Source organism: Seriola lalandi, unplaced genomic scaffold (genome assembly GCF_002814215.2).
Source record: "Seriola lalandi dorsalis isolate HSWRI2012SDOR001 ecotype SW California unplaced genomic scaffold, Sedor1 jcf7180002054692, whole genome shotgun sequence".
NCBI lineage: Eukaryota > Metazoa > Chordata > Actinopteri > Carangiformes > Carangidae > Seriola > Seriola lalandi.
In genome coordinates, this window is record NW_019525245.1 from 2,373,412 (window position 1) to 2,385,911 (window position 12,500).

The following is a 12,500-nucleotide window of genomic DNA, read 5'->3' on the forward strand; positions in this document are numbered from 1 at the left end:
AGGAAGCGAGAGAGAGAGAGATAGAACACATGAGTGAAAGACTGTATGAAGAGAGGGAAACGACAGTGCAAGGGTTTTAGGCGTGGGTCATTATAGCTGAGGAAGCATTAGATCAGCGTCTCCAGAGTGCGCTTGGCACCTGAGGCCATGGCTGGAGCAGAGAGCTGGAGCTTGGAGGAGAGGGCTGTGGCTGTGGAGTCTGGGGGAATGAGAACAGATCGTGAAATAAGGCAGTTGGAGCTATCCAGTTTGATTTCAGAGACAGAGATAGAGTCACAGAGCATCATGAGGTCAGTGGCACAGCCAGGTAGATAGAGCACATGAGCTGGTCAGTGGAAGCAGAAAAAAAACACCAGAGCTGTGTTGTGTGTAGAAACTGAGAGGACGCCTGTTGTGTTCAAGCGGAGCGTCTTCATGAAAAAGCTCTCATCGGTCATTGTGTCCCCTGCTAACTCTGCATTGCTTCTGACAGCTGTATTTGTGTTATGGATTTTCCTTCACTCCGTCCCGTCTCCCTTTCCTTTTCCCCTGCCTCCCTCTCGCAGTAGTCGGCTTTCCTCCTCTCCCATCGCCTCCACCCTATGACCTTTTGTAAGCACTTCATCAGAGAGCCGTTGGTGTTTTCTAAAGTGCTGCGACAAACTGACAGGGCAGCCGTCAATCGAGCGGGGAACCGAGGGAGCAGATCAGTGGAAAGCTTCGCTCAGAACAACAATGTGACTAAAGTTTCTGCAGCACTGCTTTAATGTGTATTGAAAGGATGGCTGTGAAGGGTAGGTGACAGCTGTGAGGCGCAGGACTCAGAATGCTATGGATACACACGCAGACGCACACGCGCACACATTTCATAAACCATCTGACTGTAGAGAAGCGTTACACAGCTCTTGAGTGCTCGTTTGTCCGTGGTGCTGCGGCGGTAAAATCTGCCGAGCGGACAAGCGAGCGCTCTGATAAAATGCTGAGATTCACAGAAGAGGAGGAGTGCGCAGGGATTCACTTCCAGGTCCATAAACTCAACTGCAACCTGCCTGAAATCAAATCAGTTTTACATCTTCCACTCTTCTGAGTTCCTGATATAAACCGAGACCAGTCGTAACACCTCAGATTTCTTTGCTCATTTCATTTTTAGTTGATTTCTAATGTGTCTTTTCGACTGCACTCATCAGATCCACCATTAATCTGATTTATTTTAGCATTTTTTTAAGGTTTTGATTTGCATCAGAATATTTGAATTACTTCACCCAGCATTTCCTCTCGTCCCTGTTCCTTGCAATCCTGAACCGGGGAAGTAATAACCATTTAAATGCATCTCATTATGTTTTCTAATCCGTAAAGTATCGGGATGTTGGCTAACGCAGGCGAAAGTGAGGCTGGAGCGCTGGCTTGCACAGCTCTTTTATGGTATTAGTATTTGTGGTATTAGTTCCGGGGGACATGGGATGCCTACTTAAGCTATTAGCATGTGAGGCGCCATGGGATGATCCATCCCCTGACAGGACGAGCTGTTAACCAGTGTTAAACCAAATCACAAAAGGCTGCCTGGGTTGACAGATTGACAGAGCTCGCTCTCACCACTTGCTTGGGCCGCCCGTCTTTGCTCCTCCACTAAATGAAACCTCACAGAAAGATTTGTTAATGTTACAAAAAGGGAAAGAGCTTGGGAATTTACTTTTCAAAAACTTTTGGCAGAAATATTCAGATGTAATTTTTAACAGTATGAGGTTTCAGACATGGTTTCTGTGTCTCTCTCGTCTTCAGTCCCCCCCCTCCTTTTCTTCTTCTTCTTCTTCTTCTTCTTCCTTCTGCTGTGACTCTCAAGGTGAAGAGACTGTACAGGCTCTGCCCAGTGGGGTGCAGACTCTATGGCTTCTATAGTGCCCTTTCAGAGAGGGGAGGGAGGAGGGGAGGACAGTGACTGCTCGAGCCACTATCGGGAGTCTTGGAGATCGCTCGCTGACACGAGGGATGCTGTTCCGCTCTGTGTGTGTGTGTGTGTGTATGCTTACTGAGTGAGAGAGATAGAGAGAGAGAGAGAGAGAGTGTGTGTGCATGTGCAACTACAATTAACTGTCAATCAACGGGTGACCCTCCACCTCTCTCCTCCTCGGACAGAATTCCTCAGGTTTTAGGTTTTGTTTTTCAGACGGCTGTCGGAGGAGAAGAAAAGCAAACAAGTCGTCACTTTCCAAACTTGTGTCCATTTTTTTTTTTTAGACATTTCATTGTTCAGGAGAAAACAGTCTCTATTATTTTTATAGATTGTATCATCTGCAACCGAGACTGTTTTATAAAAAAAAAAAAAAAAAAAAAATTAGAATCTGCGTGTTGAGTAGTTCATGCTGGTTTTCACTCTGTGGCTGCTCGCTGGGCATTGAAGCTCTGTGAGTGTGTATGTGCATACACACGCAAGCCCGTGTGCGGTGGGCATTGTTGACCGAGAGACATCTGCCACTAGATTATTCCCAGCTGTTATCTGAATAATTGTGTAATCCCCCCCCACCCCTCCTCACTCCCTCCCTCTTTTGCTCTCTCCTTCCTTCCCTCGCTCCCGCCTCCTCCTTCTCCTCCTTTGCTCCCCTCTTTGCCCCCTCATCCCCTCTTCCACAGACTGATGAGACGGAGAGTGATGAGTCTTTTCTCTGGGTGGCACTTTGGGCTTTTTCAGGAGTGTTTATGAGTGTGTGAGCTTGTGTGTGTGTGTGTGTGTGTGTGTGTGTGTGTGTGTGTGTGAGAGACTGTGTATCTATGCGGCCTCTGGTCACCGGTCGTTGTCTGACATTTGTAGAAGGATTTGAGCCCCCCCCCCCCCTTACATACATACACCCACCTCCCTCCACCTCCTCTTCCCTCCTCCCCGTAGCTCTCGGGGAAATAAAAGTAGCCTAATCCTGCCAGATCAAGATTGCTGTCCACCACAGCTTTACCAGCCTGTGAATTAGAGCCAGCTCTCATGTTCCTGAGGAGAGAAGAGGCAGTGTGTGCATGTGTGTGTGTGTTTACACTGTGGGCCATTGGCCTTTGAAGCAGCGCTAGCTGTTTGCCGGCAGAATGCTGGTCAGAGGGTGAGAGGAAAGGAAAGCAGAGAGCGCTGAAAAACAAAAAGAAAAGAGCTGAAAGGTAGGAAAAGTGTTGTTGGTGTGGAAGAGAGGAGTGTTATGTTTGATTTTAGCTCTGTTGAATTTCTTGGCTTACTCTTCAAGCCAAGGTAATTTTCCAATTATTATAACAGTCTGCATATGATACTGTTCAAATGTATACTGTTATCAGATTTTATGTTAATTAAAGTTTTGAAATTATTATTTTTATGTAGCATAGTTTTTCTATTTCAAGTTCAATGCATCAATTCAAGTTTTAACATGAAATATAGACTACATTTTCTTTTAACAAATAATTAAAATGATTTCTTCTAGATTAAAGGAGAAAAAACAGAACTGAAATATACTGCTGTCACATTCTCACTGTTCCACTATATCTACAAAGGCACAACACAATGTTTAAACTCAAACATTTCTCCTCCTTCCACAGACAGTTCTGGTCGACTTATAAGGAAAACGTATGTGAACTAAAAACAGAATTTTTTATCAGTCTTTTTATTTCTGTTTAGTTTGGTACAAACAGTCAGTTCCTTTTCTAATTTTTTAACAACATTGCCCAATTCACTTGTCATACAAATGTGTCATGAAATGTTTGTGTGTCACTCATGAGGCTACACACACACACATGCATACACATACACAGCATGCGTGCCTGCAGTTGCCAAGGCTGCCTTCATTTCTGGTCCGTGGTTGGTCGGAAAGTGTTTTTTTCCCTGTCGGAGCTCCAATAGTCACTCACTGTGAAGGACTCAGCACTTGCTGTCTCTTTTTTTTTTTTTTTCTCCTCCTCGCCTCTTATTCTGTTACACTTTCTCCTATCCATCTACTCTTTCTCCCGGTTTATTCTCTCCCTCTCTCCCTCTCCTCTCCTCTCCTCCTCTCCCTGTCATGCCTGTTGTCTCTAATTATCACGGCTCTGTGTTCCCTCAGCCTCTTCATTACATCCAAGCTGTCATCACAGTTTACCTCCAACATTTGCTCCCTCTCCTCAGGCCCCATTTCAATAGGAATCATTTATTCTAGATGACTGAAATACCAAGACTCAATGCAAGGTAGATCAATAGCCCCCTCAACAGTCCCTCAGAAGCTGTTTATTCATTCATTCATTTATTTATTTATTTATTTTGAGTGTGTGATAGAATGACCAAAAATAATGTATTTTACAACAAAATTGAAAACATAATTGAAAGACTAAGAAAGAGAAATTTCAAACAAAAGTTTTTTCTTCTTTGAATTTTTCGTTGCGTAACGTATTTTGCTTTGAGTGCAAACAAATTTCATGGAAGACTGTAGCACATCCAGACATAGTCCTGATAATTCTCAGTTGTAAACATTGAATTGTGTGCCTGTACGCTTTCAAAGAATGACATTCAGTGTGAGAAAAAATTTTGTATTATGTTGATAAATTTTGCCCAGTCCGTTTTGTGATTGTAATGAAATTGAATGCAATGTTTTGTCAGCACACCTACTTGTCCCTGGACAAATAGATTGTGCCATGCTGCTGCTGCTGCTGCTGCTGCTGCTGCAAAAAGAGATTTAAGTCACGATCCCCTGACAAAATCAATAATTGACGAGAAACAAAATATAACTTTTCTACTTTGTATTTTACCTCATTATTTCCAGCATGAGACTTTTCTTAGAAATATTTACAATCAGCAAGTGATGGAGAAAACAGGGATGTTTTTCTTCAGGGACTGAGGACATTTATTACCAGGTTGAAAGGCAGCCATTGGGTTGTTGGATTAACAGACGCCACAATGCTGATTTGCCCAGTGAAGGTCAGTGCTGCCGTATGCAACCTGTAGACCTAATCGGCAACTTCTGCTGCTGCAGGTTTCCATTGTCTAAAGGTCAGTCAGGAACAGTGTGCATTAGCCTCGGAAAGTAGTCAGCATAAACGAGGGAGGGGACTGAGGGAGGAACGAAGGACTAAAGTACAAAAAAAGAGGACATGAGGGAGGGTGAGTGGCAATGAAACCCTGCAATGCTCCATGGTGTCAGGCAGGCGTATGGCTTCTGGGGGCTTTGTGAAAAGTTCGCCTGCGAAACTTTGCTGAAGGCTGGGTTTGGTTGAGCGGCTCCCCCAGGGGTTCTCTCAGTGAGTGGGTGGAGGGGGTGGGGGGGTGAGAAGGGGGAGTGAGCCAGCAAAGAAGAAGAGGAGGAGGAAGTGGAGGAGAGGGGAGCAGAGCACAGAGAGAAGCATGCCGTCACAGTCGTCCGTTGTCGGCCCTTAGTCGCTGATCTAAGAAACACAACTCTTGGCTCACGCCCCCTCCTTATTCCTCCCCCTCTCCTCTCTTTCCTTCCATCCTCCTCCTTGCTTCTCTGCCTCTCTCTGTCTATCTCTCTCTTAGCTTTCGACAGCTCCGCGCTGTGGTTTGAGCGCTGGTTATTAACATACAGTCTGCATTAGTGGAACAGTGGCTGGGCCTATTTGCTGGTAATGAGGATGGGGGGCCTGCGCTGTATAGTAACTTGTTTGACCTCCAGTGGTGGGGTCAAGTTCATCCCGAGGAGGTGTAATTCTCTCCCTCCTCATCCCAAACACATGACTGCACCCTGAGGGGAGGATGTTGGGGAAAGAGGGCCGGACTAAGGTGGCCCTCCTCATCCCAAATTTGAATCTCCCATTCCCTTCTCCGCTCTCTCCTTCCTCTCCCTCGTCCCCTTTCTTCCCACAGGGTTAATTGAAGGGGAAATTGATAGTTCTGTGCGGTAATTGTGGCTTTGAGAATTCTCTGTCTCCCATGGAGAAAGATGAGGGCAGCTGTACCAAAGACAGAGTGACGTGTTGTAAGAGAAAAGGAGAGAGAAATATGGGGAGAGAAGCAGATGGAAGAGCAAATAGAAGCCTGCACGCCGCCGCTGCACCCCCCCCCCGTGGATGGGGGTTTGATTGGTTGATGAGGGAGCGTGTTGATTGGCTGTTTGACGAGCTGAGATTTCTGCGTAACTTTACTAGCCGGGCCCTAATAATTATTCATTATCCAATCAGAGAGACTCACCATACTGCTCAGTATCCTCAATGATTCTCCTTTTAATTCTTCTTTTGAAACCCCCCCCCCCCCCCCCCCCAATCCTTCCACACCTCCCCTGAGGAGCCGGGGATGGACAGATGAGTGGAGAGCACTGTATCTGTTCGGTTCTGCTCTGCTGCTCGCTGAAGTAGAGAGAGACAAACTTATATTCCACTGATGCTGGTGCTGAATGGACTCTCTGCCTCCCTCTCTCCTTCAAGAGGGGCTTTTCTTTCCCAGGGGCAGAGCTTTATAATTAGTCTTCTTCCAGAAATAGAAAACTAGTTTTCTGAGGTGAAGTCACCCTCTGATGTGTAGTTTTTAAAGCTGCAAATTCGAATTGATATGGAACCAAGTGAAATCTATTATATATATGTATGTCAGGAGAATCCACTTTCACCGATACCTGTCAAATACGGTTTTCATGCATATTTTTATTTTTTACAGTGTTAAGGAAATTAAAGTTCGATCACTAAAATGAAATGACTGAGGGGGAGCAGGTTTTGGTCGGACAGACATTTGGTTCCTACAGTAACAGCAGGTCTTGTTTTAGCTCCTGACTTAGTTGTTTAGTCTCAGCTCAGGCCACCCCAAGGCTGTCACCCAGGCAACGTTGCGTGTATGTGTGTGTGTGTGTGTTTATATTATTTAATTTTCTTCATTCTGTACTAAAATTTATCAGTGTATTCATTCCTCCATTTGACTCTATCTTTGCCATTGGTTCAGATTTTTTTCTGCCTTGTTTTTCCCCACCTCTTGTTTCGATCCCCCCTTCAGCTCCCACCCCATCCCCTTCTACACACACACGCACACAAACACACACACACACACACACACACACACACACACACCCCCACACACACACACTCCCCTCTGCCTCTCCACGCTGCTCCTCTTTTCTCTTCCCCTCTTCCCCTCCCCTCTCCTTTCGCTTTCTCTGTCCGTTAATGAGAATGTGTTAACGAGAAAGAAAGATCTATTGGATATAGCGCAATTTATCAGAAAGGCAGAGGTTTGGAAGAAAAAAAAAAAAGTCGGCGGGCCCTTCAAAGAAGTCCTATTCTTGTGGCTGTGAATGTTTGATGAGACAGTGAAAAGTTCCCCCTCTAACGTCATGGTGTCTGAACAGAAGAGAACAGAACCGTTCTAATCATGCCGCACAGAAAAAATGACTTCCAACCCGATTTAATTAACTGATAAGAAACGGCTTCAAATTAATTTTTCAAGGATGTTAGATTTTGATTAAGAAACTCCTAAAAGAAATAGACGAATAATCAATTTTTTAATCAACTTACTCAAATGGTAACTGGTTAATATGATAATTCTAGCAATTAGGGCAAATATTGTCGAGCAGCAGTTTCTATGCATCCTGTTAAAAGAATTATAATATCTTTACATCTAATTATCATGGTTATTTAATTTTTTTGTATGGCTACCTCTCAATTTTACCATTGGTTTTTTCATCTGCCGTTATAGGGATAATGAAAAGAGAAGTTGGAAAGTGTAATAAGATGAAACTTTTATAAGAGCCAACCTGAATGGGGCTTTTCACGCACCCTGATTGGATAGATATTTAGAAAAAGGGAAAGGAGAGTTGTTCAAAATGACATTATTTCTGCTGGTTTTACATGCAAAGCTGAGATGGATCTTTAGATGTATGATTCTTTTATTTCGTCAGCAGATTAAAGTAGCTAATAGCTCCTGGCTCCTCTTCTGTGTCTCTCCTCTCGTATTCATAAGCAGGTAGGGCCCGGCCATGAATATGCTCACCGTTTCTAATCCACAAAGTTTCAAATCATCTATTCAGTTGGAAGAGAAAGAGAAAGAACAGCTTCAGCTTTGATTGAAGGAAAGATGGGGCTATTCACCTGCTAGTGGCTGTAAAATGTGTATGTATGTGTATATGTATCTATGTATGTGTGTGTGTGTGTTTCCCTAATTGGACAGGTATTGTAGCGGAGGTGAAGAGGGGCCAGTTGAAGAGGGGAGGGGGGTGCAGAGAATGAGCTGGCAGGGGGTCCGGGGCTTTAGGAGAGCAGCAGAGACACAGAGTTCTTTACTTCAAAGAAGGCTTACAGCCTGGACAAACGCTAACCCCGCATACATACCACCGCAACACACACACTCCACATTCACATACAGTGGCTCTTTTAGCTCTCATGAGATGAATATCCATCCCCTCTCACACCCCTCTCTCTGCTGTATCCCTCGCACCCTGTACGCTGAACATCAGTGGAGTCGTGCGTTCAGAGGGAAATATAGACAAAGCATTCGGAGAGATGGAAAGGTTCCTTTAATTATATGCTGCTCTTATGATGCATGGTGTTTCTGTCTGGCTGCTCACGTGCGCGGACGGACACACATAGTGCACGTGCACGCGGGTGCTGATCAGCTGAATAGGTATTCCTGGCACAGACCCCTGTATTGAGCGTACATATTCAATTAGCAAAACTCATTAGCAAAACTTGGCATTTGTTGTTGTTTTTTTCCCTCCTTGCTCAGAATTAATGGTTTTGATATGCTAATTAGCGGGTAATTTAATTTCAAAAGGCCTCAATTAACAGCAGCGTTGTGGACACGAGGAAGTTAAGCAGCGTAATCTAATTTGCATTAGTAACGAGCAGGGAGTAATTAGTCTCTAATTAGCCACTTCAGACAGCACTTGTGTTTACTTTCCTAATGAAGTGGAGGGGCTTTTTTTTTTTTTTTTTCTCAGGGAAGCCTGTGTATGTGCGTGTGTGTGTGTGTGTGTGTGTGTGTGTGTGTGTGTGTGTGTGTGTGTGTGTGTGTGTGTGTCTCTGGTTTGGAGGTAAGGGGGGTGGCACCAGAGGCAGAGTGGCATATGGCTTACAGTTTGGCTCCAGTTACACACATGGGTACCCCCACCGCCACCACCACCACCACCTTCATGTGCACACAAACGCACACTCACACACAAACAAACACTGGCACACACATGAACACGCGTGCAGGTTCGACCCTGCTGTCGTATGTGATTGGGCGCGCACTCACAGTAGTTTTCAATCCATTGAAATATCTCCATGAGCTCACTTACACACACCACGAGGGATTGATTGTGTGTGTATGAGGGGTTTTTAATCTCGATTGTGTTTCCCCTGGTATTATTTTTTGTGTTGCAATAACTTGCAATATTTTTCATGTTTCCTTTTTTGTATATCCAAGCACTTGTTCATTTTCTGCTGTAGTCTTTCCACGTTATATATTTTTTGCATCGTGGAGTGTATAAACTGTTTGTGTGTGAGTGATGACGTTACAAACCGTGGTCGCCTGCTGGCCAGCTTAATGCAGGGTTTATTTCTGGGAGACGGTTGCCTGTGTTGACAACGTAGCAAAACAGAGAAGGAAAGACAGACAGCTAGATAGATGGATAGATGGATAAACAGACAGCCTCATGGCACACTGCGTTTTATTCCTTCCATTGCTGTCTTCTAAATGATCTGGGAATATATCCTAAGCAACTCTCAAAGAAAATAGTGGACAAATTCAATGCAACTTTTTTTTTTTTTTTATCAGGGATGAGCTTTCCACAACAGTTTGAACTTTTCCATTCACAACCATGTTAAAAACAAGTTGAAAACAACAGGCTTCCTCCTGGGCTTTCTTTTTTTTTTTTTGGGAAGGGAGACGGGGTGGAGGGGTTGCAGGGGGAGCAGCATAGCAGGGTTTTAGGGGAGGGGGACAAGCAGCTGCCCTATTAGCCCAAATCTGTTGTTCAGAGGAGGTGGGAGGAGGGTGGAGCAACACCACTGAATTTCCACAAAGGAAAGCACACACTTTTTTTTTTACTTTGTTTGCAAAGAAGACTATGTTCTGAGATTATGCCACGAATTAACGTGCGTTTAACCCGTAACACCTCTTCGGGTGTAGATCTTGTCTTATTTTTTTACCCATAATCCAGTGCACAGGACAGAAGAGGCCGTGGGGACCTCTTTAACTGACAGCCATTCTGATGGGAAGGCGTTTTTCTAAAGGCGTTTCCCCAGCCTTCCCTGGGAATAATAAGAAAGGTCAGAAAGCTCTGCGACTTCCTGCTGCAAAGAGCGGGGTCAGAGCGCTGGTTGGCAGAACTAGTCAGCACTCAGCGGACATGACTTGGAACACACACACACTGAACGGGCGGCAACTCATAGTGTAGGACTTGTGTGATTTACACTCTCCATGAGCAGAAGCTGGAAAGAATTCAATAAATACAATGAATGAAGGCGCTACAGTGATTATGAGCCTGATTCCAACACTGACCTCTACCCATAGGCCCATACACAGAGATTTATAGGCACAAACACCCATAGATATGCACATACACTCACAAACACTCACACATACACATCCATAAATAGGCAACTGATTTACAAATGAGCTGACCTGTGTGTTGGCCTTGCTCTCAGATAGGCTCACACCCCCGCCAGGATGCATAAATCACAATGGACATGCATATGCATGAGCATCTGAGGAGGTGGGATAAGTGTGTGTCTGCGTGTGTGTGTGTATGTGTGTGTGTGTGTGTGTGAGCACCAGCCAGCAGCAGTATTTGTATCGATCATTGAGGCTTAGTTAAGTGCCTTTTATTTCATTGAGTTAAAGTTAAGGACCGTGGACAGGCCTCTCTGCAGCGTGTGTTGCTTTTGAATGGAGAAAAAGGAAGCAAGAAAGAAAAAGGAAGAGAAAGAACTCTTAACTGTTCTTTTTTCTTCTTTTTAGTGGCATCCAGGGATAGCACATCATATTAATGGAACTGAGATGACGTTTCACGTCTCTTCTCTCTCTGGAAGAAGTGGTTTTGGTGTTGGACCTTTGCCTGATGTGTGTGTGTATGATGTGAGCTGCTTTAACCTCCTCTTGTTTTATGGACTTTACATGGCTCTGGATCTCACTGCTGCTAGATTAATTTACACACCACTCACACATACTTGCCAAATCTCCCTGTCTCTCTCTCTCTCTCTCTCTCTCTCTCTCTCTTCCTCCTTCTCTCCTTCTCTCTGAAGACAGAACAGAAATTGCCTGGTGAGGTAAATAAATTACTTCCATCGATTGCTGTAGTTGTAGAGTGACTTTATCACAGTTTGACTTGTCCAGATACAGATCAGCGTGTGACAGCGTGTGTTTTTTATAACGTGCCACTGTGTCTATGTGTGTGAGACGTAGTTTACATGCGCTTTTGTGTGTGTGTGAAGGTGTGCGATGGCTGCAAAGATCAGTGCAAAATCTACCTGATGGGTATCTCAGCATATTAAAAGATATTGCTGGAGCTACAGTATTGCTGACAAGCTGTGTCTAATGAAACAGGCCGCCATGTGCATATTGAAGAGCAGATGAATCAAGTTTGTATTATTATAGTGGGATCTTACAGCGCACCTTGTGGCGAGATAGGCTGTTGGCTGATTGAGTTTATCTTTGTCTTGTTATCCATCAGCACTGGCCACTGATCGGAGCTGCAGATAGATGACATCTCAATAAACCTTGCACTGATACCTGTCTCTGATTGTATAGGGTCTGCCTACATATCTGTTGTAAATGTGCAAATGTCACTGTGTGTAAAAGCTTGAGGCACACCTTAACCCCTGTGCTCCAGATGTCACTTCATGGAAAGAGGTTAAAAGTTCACCAAACAGCATCCAAGTGCAGAGGTATTCTCTGTGTGTTACAGTGTGTGTGTGTGTAGCAGGCCTGGGACACATGCTGTTTTAATAGACGCTGTGCTGACGTTACTGCAGAGGCCAAGAAGCCACCGTTAAAAAGAAAGGATTTGGAAAAAGAGCGAGAAAAGGCCTCATCTGTTTGCATTAAACAGTGGAAGAACTGACCAGTGAAGGAGCAAATGAGCGGCAGACGGCTAAAAGATATCTGCTTCTCTGGCTGTGTCCCTCGCTCCAGCCTTCCCTCCCTCGTTTTCTTCATTTTCTTCAGCCTAGATCTCTTACTGTGTGCCTTCTTTTATTTTATGTCTCTCATTTTGTTTCACTTATTTCACTTTAACTTCTGTTCATGACTAAGTGTACCTATTAATAAGCTCCACTCTAGTTCTGTTACAGTGAGTCTACCTCTGTGCGTTTGTCTTTTTAAGTATGGAGACACTGTCACAAGTCCAAAAGAAAAGTAACACAGGAACGTAGCGGAAACGATGAGGAACAAAACCGGTGAGCTCACAAGCAGACAGACAATTCTCTTTAAATACAGCCGAATTCCTCATTATTCTCCTTCCTTATTTTGACCGGTCTGTCTGTCATCTACACTATCAGGTTCTTTTCTGCATCAGATGCTCCTGATTTGAGAATTAATTAGGCAGTGCGGTGGCGTCAGGGTTGGGATTTTGGGTTTGTTCACTAGCTATTTTAGTAGCTAATTACTGAGGGGGAGAGTGTTAATTGGA

General features: G+C 44.4%; 1 protein-coding gene across 2 annotated transcripts in view; it reads left to right on the forward strand.

Annotated features, from left to right (window-relative positions):
- The window catches only part of foxp4 (forkhead box P4), a 96,876-nt gene that overhangs the window by 5,729 nt on the left and 78,647 nt on the right, over nt 1-12,500 (forward strand). The window contains exon 1 of one of the 2 annotated variants that reach the window (XM_087178573.1): nt 2,950-3,117. The exons of the other annotated variant lie outside the window; for it this stretch is intronic. The gene's annotated coding sequence lies outside the window, so the exon portion shown is untranslated. Of the gene's footprint in view, nt 1-2,949; nt 3,118-12,500 lie in introns of those variants that run through there. 2 annotated transcript variants of the gene reach the window in all.